The 15,086-nt window shown below is 42.9% G+C and overlaps 1 protein-coding gene across 1 annotated transcript in view; it reads right to left on the bottom strand.

Annotated features, from left to right (window-relative positions):
- The window catches only part of PLK5 (polo like kinase 5 (inactive)), a 74,512-nt gene that overhangs the window by 28,889 nt on the left and 30,537 nt on the right, over positions 1–15,086 (bottom strand). The window lies entirely within an intron of this gene.

Here is a 15,086-nt window from a genome sequence, read left to right as displayed (position 1 = left end):
TGTCGATGATGTGCAATCAACATTTTGATGGTAAACCTCTGTGAACACCTTGAGAGCCCCTGGAGAGAAAAGAGGATGAAAAGCCAGAAGGACCAGCAGAAGAGCTTTGACATTAATGTGCTCCCCCTGCTGGCAAGGTGACCACACCCCCTGTACCTTTAGGGAACCAAAAGTCACCCGCCAACCCATGTCTGAAGCATCTGTGAACAATTCCTGAGAGGGAAGAGGGGGATGAAAAAGATCCCTAGGTTCAGAGACAATTGCCAAATCCATCAGTGAAGTTCCTGTCTATGACACAGAAGAAGAGGAACTACAAAGTCTAGAGGATGTGCATGTTGAAGCCACACTGACTTCAGAAACCACTGAAACTTTGTCCTGTGAAGTTTATCCAGAGAGATCATTGGAATGGTGGATGCCATGAAACCCAGAGCTCTCAGAAACTCCCTGGTGGTGATGAAAGCCAAAGGAAGAAGAACGTGAAAGAAAAGAAATGAGAGTTAAGGCCTTCTGAGGGGCAGGAATGCAATCATAGGCACCGACTGAATCCTGCAACCCAGAAAAACATGATCCTAAGAAGAAGTTACAGAAGACTTTTTGAAATTTATTGTGAACCCCAGGCTCTGAAGAAGGGAAATGGCAAAATGAAGATTTTGCAAAAGAGTCTCTGGTGAAGATGCCTGAATCAACAGATCATCTAAGTAAGGAAATATCTGGATCCCTTGAAGTCTGCAAAAAGCAATTACAGGAGCAAGGCATTTTGTGAACATCCTTGGAGCAGTAGAAAGGCCAAAGGGCAAAGAAGAGAACTGAAAATGCCAGGAAGAAACAGAGACGCAAAAACCTCCTGAAAAGAGGATGGATAGGAATATGGAGATAAGCATCCTTGAGGTCCAGAGGCACGATATAGGCCTGAGGGAGCAGAAGAGGAAACAGAATCTGAAGAGACATCATCCAAAAGGAAAACACTTTTAAAAAAGTGTTTAGATGAAAGAGGTCCAGAATAGGTGCCCAAGTGCCCTCTTTTCTTGGCATTAGAAACAGTATGGAGTAGAACCCTTCCCCCTTTAGGACACAGGCACCTCTTCAGTAGTACCCTGAGTAAAGAGAGTTTGATGAACCTCTGGGAAAAATGGAAGCTGTTCCTGAGGAGGTTGAGGAATGCCCATAAAAGAAGGGTGGGATTTCCAAACCATGAAGTGCCCCTGACTAATGATCGAGAGAACCCAAGAATCTTGAGTGATCTGAAGGCAAGCAGGAAGAGAAAACATAAAGTGAAGACGAAGGGGAATGTGGCTGGGAGGAGATGGATAATCATACAGCACCTTGTTTGTCTGGAAAGGAAGGCATCAGAAACCCTGAAAAGTGAGTAGTCTTAGCAGGAGGAGCCCGTTTGCCACTCTCCTTGCCTTTAGTACAAGGGTGGAGATGTCTATGAACAAAGGCAGGCTTAGCAGGATAGTTTCTCTGAGATTTAGGCACAGGAGAAACAAAAACATGTTTAAGCTCCTGTAAAGCCTTACCCTTATCCTGAAGGGACTTAAACAAACCAGCAGCAGCTTCCCCAAACAAAAATTTAGAATCCAGGGGAGCATCCATCAACTTAGCTTTAATATCAGTTAGTGGCTGGGGCCTAATCCAAGAATATCTCCTCATAACTGAACCAAAAACAGAAGCCCTAGAAGAGGCATCTGCCACATCATAACTACATTTAATAGAATGACGAATGATTTCAGAGGAAGTCCGTAGCAAGGAAAACAGATGTTTTACCCTCGGATTCAGGAAAATCAGAAATAAGTTGACAGGCCTGAAGAAGAAGACCCAACACATACGTAGACATATGGGTCTGATAATTAATAGCCCTAAAAGCTAGGGTAGCAGAAATGTAAACCTTAAAATTCACAACACTGTTAAATTTGTAAAAATAATAAAAGATAGTTGGTTCCAAAACAGCAAACCACTAGCTGCGAATTAAATATTTGATAATTACACACAGTATTTAGCTCTTTCGGTACTTACGTATTATCACAGCCACATTCTTAAGCAACTCACTTGGCTCTTCTTGTAAACAGAAAAGAAATCCCGGTTCTGTGAAGAATGCAAGGTAGCCCTCAACTACAACCTTGTTGGATAACAGTAAAAGTTGGTCAGAAAGAAAGACCAAAACAACAGAATCACAGAATCTGTACACTTGATCTGATTGTAGAGTTTTTGGCCATGGGTGTTGGATGAAAATGACTTACTGCCTACTTGCATATTCATAGTAAAGAAATGTCAGATAAACAGTTTTATTTGTTTCTTGTTTACTGTCATGCGGTTGTTCTGCTAATGACAAAATATGCCATGACATTATTTCCACAGTATGGTTCTTTAACCATTCCTGTTAACACAACAGTCCAGGTAGCTTCCAAGAATGAAAGGGGGTGTTGGGACAGCGTTACTTCGTAATTACAATTCAGAGAAGTGAGGCAGGAGTCAGAAAAGAGGAAAAAATAAGAGAAAAACATGATTGGGTTGGGGGAATTACTGTAACTTGCCTGAGAAAAAAAAAACAAACCTGTTTTTCAGTGTTGCCAGATTAAGTACAGCCGCGAATGCCGCTTGCACATTCGTGATAAACACGGCAAATACGAGCAAACTGGGTAAGTCATCTGACTTGATATCCCACTAGGGTTATTTTCGAAACAAAAAGGAAATCGCAGCTCTATAAACAACTCCGGGTACACATCAAATAAATCTGTTGGTATAATAGTAACACTTTCACTGAAAAAGAACAAATCTTTCACTGGTTCAGTGTTTAATATTGCAAAGTCAAGTGAGAGTGAGTTGCTTATGAATGTGGTTGCGATAATGCGTAAGTACCCTGCTTTCCTCTCATATCAAGTGAGACTTCATCAGAATACATTATTACAAAAGTCAAAAGCATTTAAATAATCTTGTCAATTAAAAGTACAAGTCACATGACAACAGTAATCAATACTTAAAGACATCATACAAAAATCACATTTCTTCCTAAAATTACCTTTCTTTTACTTCAAAATAATATTGTTATATTATGTGTATACATCTTAGTATTACCAGCAAAAATGTATACCCTGCTGAATATACTCTGATATAAAATACATTATATTTGACTAGCCCTTTCATGTATTAAGGGTGCAATAGATATGAAATCATTTAAGTCTGGTGGAAACATGGCAGCCAACTTATGCTGCCATTCAGTTTCCTTTTTTGTCAGCTTATTTTTACGGTCACACCCTCTTGGTTGTATTTTGACTATTTCTAGAATACCTAACATAAATTTATCAAAATTTTGGCAAACTTAAAATGTAAAGCTTCTTACCCGACCATTCCATAGTTCTGCTATCTTTGTCAGAAGGCAATAACTTGGGTGAAGGAAGTAACTGAGACTGGTTATCAGAGGCTACAGAGACCACAGAAGGGTCAGCAGCATGACATTTATACAAAAAGAAACAATCCTCAGGCATTCTATAAAAAAACATCAGGCTTCTTGGGAACAGGGGTAAAGAATCAGTAGCATGAGAAGCATTGGAAAAAAACATCCAGCAAAGCAGCCAAAACAGGATTAATAGCCGCAGGTTTAGGATACTCCAACTGTAGCAACTCATAGTATCTCCTATGGATATCAGCGACCTAAGCACAATCCCACTTAAAAAAGGAGCATCAGGACTAATAGATTCCTCCTCTTCTGACCCATAGTCCAAAGGAGAAGGAATTTGAGTAAATAGGTCAGGGACTCATCAACAGAATCCAACTCAGTCTCAGAAGAATCCTGTTCTTTAAGCCTTTTAAGGGGAGTATCGGACCAAGGAAGAGTAGGAACTGAAACCCCTTGAGGAGGCTTTAAAGACATTAAAGCAGGAAAATAGCCCCTGAGTGAAAGCCTGTGATTCACTTTGAAGATCCCTAGGAGCAGAAGAAACATGTTTAAGTTTTTGTTTCTTTTTTAAGGGTACGACCCATCCAAAAAACTGAGAAGACTCAGACCCAGGACAGCAGCTGAGAACCTTAGTAGGAACCTCTTCCCTAACTAAAATCTGAGGAATTCCCCTAGGAAAAGATCAACCATGGTTCCCCCTGAACGTTTGAGATGGATGCCTGCAAAGCCTCATCGAATGTGCTGCCAGTCGGAACCTCACTGGCCTCCAACATAGTCGTGGTAGAGGAATCCAACAACACAGCCGGGTGAGTCTCTGGGTTTGTAACAACCTCAGGAAAAACACCTGGCAGAAGCTGGACAATGGAAGATTCCAGTCATACCTTTTTCACCTTCTTCTTCCCTAATGGCTGACCCTCGGAATGGGAAATTCCATCCATTGTATCTTTAGCAAGACGCTGGTTCTCAAGATGCAAGGAAAGGGAAGAAAGTCTACTGCGAAGGGTTTTCGGAATGAATGCCTGGCAAATAAAACAAGATGTATGGTCATAAGATGCTCCTAGACAAAAAAAGACATATTGTGGAAGTCTTTATGGGGAATTTGTCTCCCAGCAGTTACCTTTCCTGGGTGACATTAGCAAGAGGAAACAAAAAACTCCAATGGAGCACTTATCTGCTCTGCAAACAGGTGTAGGTAAATCACTGGAGAATGAAAGTGCATTCAACTGGCAAAATGGATGCAGGTAAACAGACCGATGTTGAAAAGATGCATTCGGACATTTGGCAAAGAAGTTCTGTTTATGGTAAGGCTGAACATCACTTTTATGTCCTACTGTACGCAAGGAGCACTTGACTGACATTCAGACGTACCTTTAAATGCAACAGGAAGTCTTTAACATACTGGCCAGATGACGGACTTTCACGGAAAGGAATCCTGAATGTTAAGAATACTGCAGCAGTGAATGTAAGGACCTAAAATATTTTGGAGGAGGAATGATGTTTAAGAGAAGCAGGAATTTAATAATTTATGTAATGTTGCTTTAATTACATGATGCCTGACAACAGATGTGAATTATAATGTTTGTAAATCTGAACTTAATATGATTTAATTACTTTTATATAAATGTAAGTTTGCCTATGTCACAAGTGATAATTCAAGGAAGGTGTCTAAAAAAAGCAATAAACAGCTTAAAGCCAAACATGTACACTGCATAATTTTCACCCATAGCAAAAGAAACTTATTTTTCCTCAGTTTCGTGCAAGATTGGTTTGAAACCTGGCAGCATCAACTTTGGGTGGAGATTACAGAAAAAGCTTTGTCCTGCACCTCTACTGTGAGAGGGGCTGTACCTATTCTGTCTCCACTAAATAAATTCCCTGTGTGTGACACAGTGTCTATGTACAAAGACAAACATCGTCAGTTAGGATGTATTTAGATCATGGAAAAATTCAGCAATTTTAAGACACGAATCCTGTTTCCTAAACATGCCTGGGGATGCACAGAATGGATGAGACAAGGGGACAGCAGAGAGATGACATGGGCACAACAAATCACCAAGAGCATGCAGGTAGGAGAAAAAGTGAAAATGAAGTGCACGGGAAACAACATGATGTGGGATGATTTAATACTAACTTTACGAAATAGCACTTCCGAGAAGCCACAGGTGGAGATGTAAAGTACATATCTATATAGGAGTTTATGGATATCTGGGACAGGAGGTAAAAGAAACATTGGTTATACAAGGCTAGGTGAAACACTCAAAAGTTTATTAGCTAACTCTTCTCTGACTAGCATATGACATATATCTATATGCCTGCTCTCTTCAAACAGGGGAAACATTTCATAGGAGCAGAACAGACTGTAAAGGCTCAGAGTGCTCTCTAGGAAACTGGGGTGTGCAGTGCCACAAGCTATACATGAAGGGGGAGGAGCTCTCTATTTCTGACTCATACACCAAAGGAGCTGAGATGTTGACTTAAAACTACATTCCCCAGAGTTAGACATGCAGTGCACCATCTTTGGTACCTTGAGGGCTTTTACTATAAACAAAGGACAGCAGGTGTGAATGTTTATTAGATAAGGCAGAGAGCATAAAAACAGATGAAGTCATATGATGCAGCTCTGTCTTTCTGTACAGTGATATTAATGAAGGTGATCGACAAACAGAAGTTACATGTGATCTCCAGACTTCAACGCCTACCAACAGGAAGAACATTGTGATCTCCTGGGAAACGCCATGAAGTTCAGTGGATTGTTGTCTCCTGCAATATGGGAATTTTACTGAGCTACAAAAAAATAGTCTTATGATTTTGATCCCTCACTCACATTTTTAACAGAAGTGTTGACAATATAAAAGGGTGGTAAATGTCCTCTTTAGTAACCTATAAGGTATATGCAGCTCTTCTTGCTGTTTCACCTTCCTTATATTCTTTGAATGTGCACAGAAAATAAGTTATAAACAATTGCTTTTTGTTAGCTTTCTTATTTGGCATTCATGCTCTGCATGCAGGTGCTTTATACACTTCATCTGTACTCACAGATGTGATACCTGCTCTGTCCCATCTGCACTTAGTGTGTATATCTATCTATCTATATATATATATATATATATATATATATATATATATATATATATATATATATATATATATATATATGTATATATGTATATATATATATGTATATATATATGTGTATAGATATATATATATATAGATACATCACTATGTATGCTCATCACAGTGTTCTGTAATGCATGGCAGTATTGTGTTCTGTATATGATGTGCTATGCTAAGACCAGCATATTCATAATCTCCTTATAGTCCTGATCCTTGGACGTAGTATAGCTGACTATACTTACCATAAATGTAGATGTTCGAGTGTATACTGTTGCAGTTCTGACTTGTGGGATTTCCTGCCATGGAAGCCCTTGCCCAGCCTGACTACCAGAGAAAAATTCCCCTCCTCTAACAGCTGGTGGACGCCCTAACCGACGTCAGTATGCTCAGCTATAAGGGGAGTCGACTGGTGCCATGATCTCAGATTTTTCTTGCCTCCTAAAGACAGCAGCCCCCCAGATGGGGTCTGATGTCAAGGGTCTAGAACACTGAAAGCTAAGAAAGGGAAGGGTAGGAAGAGGGTTACCCTGACTGAGAAGAAGCTTGTCCAAGTCTACCCTGTAGGCTGGGGGAGGAGGGAACTAAAGAATACTGCAGTAGTGAATGCACTTGAACATCTACATTTATGGTAAGTATACACAACTGTACTATGTTCTTCGTGTTTCACTGTTACAGTCCTGACATGAGGGATGATTCCCAAAGCTGAGAAGAAAGGGGGATGGCAGATTAAGAAGAGGTGAGAATGCCCTGCAAGACGGTAGTGGCAAATCCTGCTCTGGACTTGGAGAAAGCTGACACATGGTAATGTTTGGTAAAGATATGCACTAAAGACCAGGTAGCAGCTTCCAGGATGTCTTTGGTGTGTACCCCTTTAAGGAAGGCGTTAGTGGCAGCAGTTGCCCTAGTGGAGTGTGTTCTCACAGCACTGGGAGCTTTTTACCATGATGGCTGTAATAAAAGGAAATGCAGAGAGAGAGAGAGATCCATTTAGAGATAGTTTGCTTGGAAACTGGTTTCCCTTCAGAACCAGTGGTAAAGGCCACAAATAGTTGGTCTGATTTCCTCATCGTGCGTGCTCTGTCTAGATAGTAATAGAGCTGCCTGTATTCTTTCAACATTGTTTTGTGACTTGGGGAAGAAAGCAGGCAGATGTATGGCTTGATTTAAGGAGGTCTCTCTCACCACCTTGGGTATAAAGGAGGGGGGTTAGTCCTGAGTGAGACTCTATCTGGGTGGAAAATGAGGTAAGGTTCCACTGACATGGGTGCCTGTAATTCAGAAACCCTTCTAGCAGAGATGATGGCTAACAAGAAAACAGTCTTCCATGTCAAGAATTTTAACTCAGTGGAAGTAGCTGATTTGAATAGGGGAAGAGTAAGTTTCTCCAGAATAAAACTGAGGTCCCAGGGTGGGTTCGGAGGCATTCTGGGTAGCCTAATGTGGATCACCCTCTAAGAAACTGTTTCATAAGGGGGTGACAGAAGATTGGAGGTTGGGCAGGAATGTTGACTGAAATACCTGAGGCATGAATTTTTATGGAGGAATAGGACAGACCTTTGTCAAAGATGCTGGTCAGACAGGCCAGGATAACCGGGATCTTGGCTAGATGAGTATTCTGTGCATTTTGCCCACACCAAAGGGAGAATGTTTTCCATTCAGCAGAGTAGGATGTCCTAGTGCTTGGCTTTCTGGCCTCTTTTAGAATATCCTGAACTTGTTTGTCTAGAATAGGGTCCCTCCAAGGCATTAAGGTGTCCTCCATGCTGACAATTTGAGGGTCTTGCAGGCTGAGGTGTGCAATCTTTCCCTTGTCCTGTGTCAAAAGGTCCGATCTCTGTGGCAGCTCCCATGGTTCTGTGCTGGTCACACTGATTAGCAGAGGGTACTAGTTCTCCCTGGGCAAGTCTGGGGCTATTAATATTACTCTTGGCCCCTCTTCCCTTATCTTTAGCAATACACTGGGAAGCAGACGAATCAGAGGGAAGGCATACAGGAAGATGCCTGTCCAAGGGAAAGCAAAAGCATCTGTCTTCCAGGCTCACTCCATTTTGTCCCTGGAGCAAATCTTTTCCAATTGGGCATTCTCCTTGGTGGCAAAAAGGTCTATTTGAGGCCCTCCCCATATTTCCCAATGCAGTTGCCACTCATGGGGATCTGACAGGCTTCTGCTGAGGTGGTCATCTAGTTGATTGTGCACACCTGGCAGGTATTGTGCCAAGAAGTATAATCCTAGGGAGTGGGCTGTTTCCCAAACATCCACTGCTAAGTGGCAGAGAGGGTAGGAGTGTGTCCCTCCCTTGTTTGTTTATGTACCTAATGACTGTGGTATTGCCTGTTTACAGTGCTAGCATTCCTGGTTTCCATTTTTCTTTGAAGGCCTTTTTGAACTGCCACAACTTCTTTTAAATGTATGTGTTTATTTCTGAACTTCTGGTCCCACTTCCCTTGGGTCTGGAAGCAGCTGAAATAGGCTCCACAGGTTACTTCTGAGGCATTTGTAGTCAGTGTTTGCCCCTGGGAGAATGAATCTGAAGGGGAGACCCAGGTTGAGGGAGCAAGCCTGGACCCACCATGCAAATTTCTCTGTGAGGCAAGGAATCAGTTTGATCTTGGCTGAAAGAGGCTGTGAGTGTTTGCACCACACATTTGTGAGGTAACATTGAAGTTTCCTCATATGTAGCTTGGCCGGGGGGGGGGGGCATGAGGATGCAAGAGGACCATGTAACCAAGTGCCCTGAGGTACTCTCTGGCTGTGAGGAAATCTCTGACCATGATTTTTTGGAAGTACATAGTCAGGAATGAAACTTTGTCCGGAGGCAAGAAAGCTGTCTAAAGGGTAGAATCCAGAATAGCCCATAGGAACACAATCCTGGTTGAGGGGGTCTGTATGGGATTTCTGTGCACTTATGGTGAATTCAAGGGAGGTTAAGAGGGTCTGAGTGAACAGCAACTCTGAGTTGAGTTTTGTAAGGCTTGTAGCCTGTATAAGGCAGTTGTCCAAACAGGGGTAAACTGAACCCCTTTTGATGTTCATCGTGTTACACTGCTGCAGTCATCACACTTGGGTTATCCTGCCATCAGGCGGTCCTGCAGTCGGCCTGAGTTCCAAAGTCTTGGTCCGGCGTCGGTTGCTGTCGCTTCTTCCCTGACGTCAGTGCGCCAGGGGTATATAAGATGCATCCGACGCCATTTTCTTTAGTCTTTCTTGCCGCGCGGTGCCCGAAGCAGAAGCAGTTCGTAAGTGCCAGTCGGCCGACTGCTGAGATTTTCAAAGGCGAATTTCAAATCCAAAGTCTTCAATAAAGCTAAGTACCCTGTTGGGGAAACTTTTTTCTTGCCTCAGACCGATGTCAGATAAAGTTAATAATTGTATTTCTTGTGGGAAGCAAATACCTCATAAGGACTTCCACTCTTACTGTATTCCATGCCTAGGCCCTGATCACGGCGTCACTAGTTGTCGCTTTTGTGCTAGATTTAACAAACACACTATTAAAAGATGTTTTGATTTTGCTTTGCACTACTTTGGCCGAAGGTTCAATTATACGATGCCGTCGGATCAGCTGACGACCTCAATACCGAAAAAACGCAAAGACAAGGATAAAGACAGGCATCCGAGGTCCAAAACCTAGACAAAACCTCTTCTAGGCCAGTCGCTGGTTTGCCAGTTCTCAGTGAGGTGCTTTCGCAGCCCCTGACACCTGCTACCTCAGAGCCACAGGCTGCTTCCGACTCCCACGTGGAGACATCTAGGCCTCTGGAAACTCACGGTATTGGGCCTACGGAAACTAATCCCTCAGATGGGTCCGGAGCCGCTGAGCAGGCATCGGCTTCTGAGGGTGTTTTCAAACCTTCACAACTTACCATTAAAACAACAGCCAAGACAAAGGTACCACTAACGACAAAGAAACAAGTACAGCATTCTCCTGGACAGTCCTCCATGCCTAACAAACAGATGCTTAAGATGGCCGAAGACCTCATTACTCTAATCAGGGGTTCCCATCCCCCTCCTGAGAAAAGGCCTAGGCAGGATACAGACTATAACTCCTCTGATCAGGTTTCCATTTCTTCTGATTCCTCATCCGACCAGGGAAACTCTCTACCCCCCTATGAAGACTCTGATGCTGAAGAATCTATCCCTTCAGCCTCTCCTCCTGAGGATTATTCTTTTGGGGAAACTTTACATACCATGAGGGAGCATTTCCATTGGGAAAGCCAGGATTACTCAGAATCCAAGAAAAGACTCAGGGATGTCCTCTTATTGCCTCAACACAGGCCCCTGGCTATTCCGCCAGTGCTAGATAATGTGGATGATGTATTCTCTGAATCCAATTTATCTCCTGACTCCTTGCCCCCTGCTCCAGCAAAGCCAGATAGGTATTATAGAGTACCTGACTCTCACAAGTTTCTTTACAAAAACCCTTCTGCTGATCCAGAATCTATTTCCCAGGGTCCAAAAGGGGTTAAGGCTTCCATTGCAAAAAATCCAGTACCCTCGGACAGAGATTCCAGAGCTTTGGATAGATGGGGGAAGAAAGTATACACTTCTACAACTTTAGCAGTAAGAGCTTTAAATTGCCAGTTTCACATGCTTAAGTACCAACAATATTTAATGGCTCAGTTAAAACAGAAAATGCTTGCAAACTCAGAAGCTGATTGTAAAGAAATGTAGGATTTATTGCATGCAATTGAACAAGTGGGAAAACATACTCTGCAATGTGGTTTTGATTCTTTAGAGGCCTCTTGTAGAGCCGCAGTTACAGGTTCTGTGATTCGAAGACATGCTTGGTTAAAAGAACAAAGTTTACCTGATCATGTTAAGGCAAAATTATTGGATGCTCCTTTACAGCATGATACTTTGTTTGGTGTTAAGGCAGAAGAAGTGTTAAAGAAAATGGAGGATAAAGCTAAATCTATGCAAACAGTCAAGGATTTCTTACAGGTACAGCCACCTTGGTTTAGCAGAAATTGGCCAACAAAGAATTGGTCCTTTCCAGTGTCAGACAGGCCACAGAGAGGCAGATACAGACGCCCATGAGGCAGATCCAACCCCAAGGCTCAAACAGACAACGACAGTGGGCACTTCAACTCCAAAAGGTGGTGAGGACAAGTCTCAACCTTACAGGAAACAGTCACAATGACTTTCCCCTCCATATGCCAAGCACGTCCCTTTTGGAAGCCCCCTTAGGGGGAAAACTAGCACTTTTTTTTTAAAACCAAACAATCACTCAGGACAAATGGGTCCTGAATATTGTGTCTCAAGGTTACATATTCCACTTTCATACTGTACCAAGGCTAAAAGGAATGCCAGACCTGCCACAAAATCAATGGGCAGAGGCACAAACACACATTTCAGCCCTCATGGACATGAGAGCTATTCAAAAAGTACCACAACAGGAACAAGGACAAGGATTTTACTCAAGACTCTTCCTGGTCCCCAGAAAGGACAAGGGCTGCAGGCCCATACTAGATATTTCAATTCTGAATACTTACCTGGATATTCCAAAATTCAAAATGTTGACATTACAGCAGCTTCTACCCATGCTGGGCAGGAAGGCTTGGCTTGTTACTCTGGACCTCAAAGAGGCATACCTGCATGTCCCTATCAGACAAAATTGCAGAAGATACCTCAGATTCAAAGCTGGTACAATGCAATACCAATTCTCTGCACTGCCCTTTGGCTTATCTACTGTGCCCAGGGTCTTCACAAAGTGCCTGGCACCAGTAATTGCATTTTGCAGGCAAAAAGGAATTCAAATATATCCATACCTGGACGACTGCCTCATTAAAGCAGAGACAAAGGACATTCTTCTACAGCATCTGGCATTTGTAAAAAGGTTGCTAATTAACCTAGGGTACACAGTAAATGAAAAGAAGTCAAAACTAGTGCCCTTGCAACAGATTATATTCCTGGGTGCCAGCTTAAATACAACGGCCCAGATGGCTTACCTCACGCCAGACAAACAAGTTCAACTAACTCAATATTTTCAATTGCTGGCAAGAAAGTCCCATCTCCCTGCAAGAAAAATTCTGCAGGCCCTGGGATTCATGGCATCCTGCATACTACTAATACCATATGCCAGACTGCATATGAGGAAATTACAATGGTACCTGAAAAGTGTTTGGACTCAACACTCGCACAGTTTAGAAGCAGTAATACCAATGATTCTCTGCCTGCAACAGGAGTTTCGATGGTGGGCACAAGCATGTCACCTAAACAAGGGTCAGCCTTTTACCCAACCCACAGCCAGGCAAACTCTAACAACAGATGCTTCGGATTATGCCTGGGGAGCACACATGGCAGGAAAATGCATTCAGGGCAAGTGGACCACAGACCAGATGCATCTTCACATCAATCAAAAAGAGATGTTGGCCATTCAAAATGCCCTAACAGCTTTCAAGGACCTTCTACATCAAGGACAATTACTACTAAAGACAGACAACACCACAGTAATGTGGTACATAAACAAGCAAGGGGGCACTCATTCTTACCTCCTATGCAGGCAAGCCATGACCTTGTGGAACACAGCTCTAACGTATCAAGTCCACCTGCAAGCACAGTTCCTGCCAGGAAACAAAAATACTCTGACAGGCGATCTAAGCAGAAACATCATGGACCCTCACGAATAGAAATTAAATCCACAAATCTTCAGCATGGTAAAGCAAAAGTGGGGATGCCCAGAAATAGATCTTTTTGCCTCCCCAAAAATTGTGCACAAGGACTTATCACAAACAAGCATGGAAAGTGGATGCTCTTCTGTTCAGCTGGAAAAACCTAAAAGTTTATGCCTTCCTGCCACTGCCTCTCCTTTCAAAAGTACTCCTAAAAGCCAGACAAGAAAAAACACAGATTATCCTGATTGCTCCAGACTGGCCACGCCAGCACTGGTACCCTATTTTAAGGAACTTGGCTTAAGGCCCACCATGGATTTTGCCTCAAATTCCACACCTTCTGACTCAACAAAACAATCAGATCCTGCACGGACAGCTGAAAACCCCAAACCTGGCTGCATGGCAGATACATTAGTCAAACAGGCAACACCTCTCTCTAAAGCTGTTATGGATGTCATTTTGGAGGCCAGGAGGCCTAGCATCAGGAAAGATTAGTCAGAAAAATGGAAGAGATTCTGTGCCTGGAACGAGGCTCAAAGCCTTGACCCTCTTGTTCCAAACATTCCTCAGATTTTACAATACTTAACTGAGATGCTGGACAGAGGCCTATCCTTCTCATCAATTAAGATCCACGCCTCAGCCATTTCAGCACATTACAACATGGATCCTCCTTTATTCTCTCATCCCTTGCTAAAGCAGTACCTCAGAGGGGCTAAAAACATAAGACTGCCCCGGAGAGCACCAACACCAACTTGGGACCTCAATTTCGTTTTGGAAAAACTAACCCTACCACCTTTTGAGCCAGCCAATACAGCCAATCTAAAATTTTTATCATGGAAAACAGCTCAGCTCCTGGCAGTAACTTCAGCACGAAGAGTCTCAGAGCTACAGGCATTAATGGCAGTGGAACCTTTTATAATTTTTCATCAGGACAGGGTCTCTTTAAGAACAAACCCTACCTTTATGTCAAAAGTGGTATCTAGTGTGGCACTTAACCAAACCATCCATTTGCCAACTTTTTATCCAAACCCCCAGAATAATGGGGAGAAAGTTTTGCATTCTTTGGACATACACAGGCAGCTACGCTTCTACTTGGACAAAACAAAGGCTTTCAGGAAAACTGAGCAACTGCTTGTAGCATATGCTGCAGGATCACAGGGCAAGCCTATCTCAAAACAGACTATATCCAAATGGATAGGACACTGTATTCGGTACTGCTACACACAGCATGGAAAATCAGTCCCAAATAACATTAGGCCACATTCCACCAGGGCTACAGCCACTTCAACAACCTTTCTCAGAGGAGTACCTACCATGGAAATTTTGGAGGCTGCAACTTGGAGTTCAGTGCACACCTTTACCAAGCATTACCACCTGCCTCTTTACTCTAAATCCAGAGCAGGATTTGCCACTGCAGTTCTGCAGGGCCTCATAGCCAATCCTAACTCTTTAGAGACCAGCCACCCAACCTTAGCTTTGGGATTCTACCCAAGTGTGATGACTGCAGCAGTGTAACACGATGAACATAGTACAGTTTTGTACCTACCATAAATGTAGATGTTTGAGTGTTCACACTGCTGCAGTCCAGGTTACCCTCCCTCCATCCCCTCTGAACTAGCTGGACTTATCTATACCTTTCTATCCTATACAACCTTTGGGGTGTATTTGCTGGTAACTGAAGGTATTGTTTTTATGGTATATTTTTGCTTAGCAATATTTTTTGCCTACCTACTTGGGGGCACCTGACATCTGGGGCAAGAAAAACTGAAGAAAATGGCGTTGGATGCACCTTATATACCCCTGGTGCACTGACGTCAGGGAAGAAGCGACAGCAACCGACGCCGGACCAAGACTTTGGAACTCAGGCCGACTGCGGGACCGCCTGATGGCAGGATAACCCAAGTGTGATGACTGCAGCAGTGTGAACACTCGAACATCTACATTTATGGTAGGTACAAAACTG

This window comes from Protopterus annectens, chromosome 13.part0 (assembly GCF_019279795.1).
Source record: "Protopterus annectens isolate FY-2018-M chromosome 13.part0, PAN1.0, whole genome shotgun sequence".
NCBI classification, from domain to species: Eukaryota; Metazoa; Chordata; order Ceratodontiformes; family Protopteridae; genus Protopterus; species Protopterus annectens.
The sequence above is the reverse complement of the archived record's forward strand: the minus strand, read 5'-3'. Positions and strand labels throughout refer to the sequence as shown.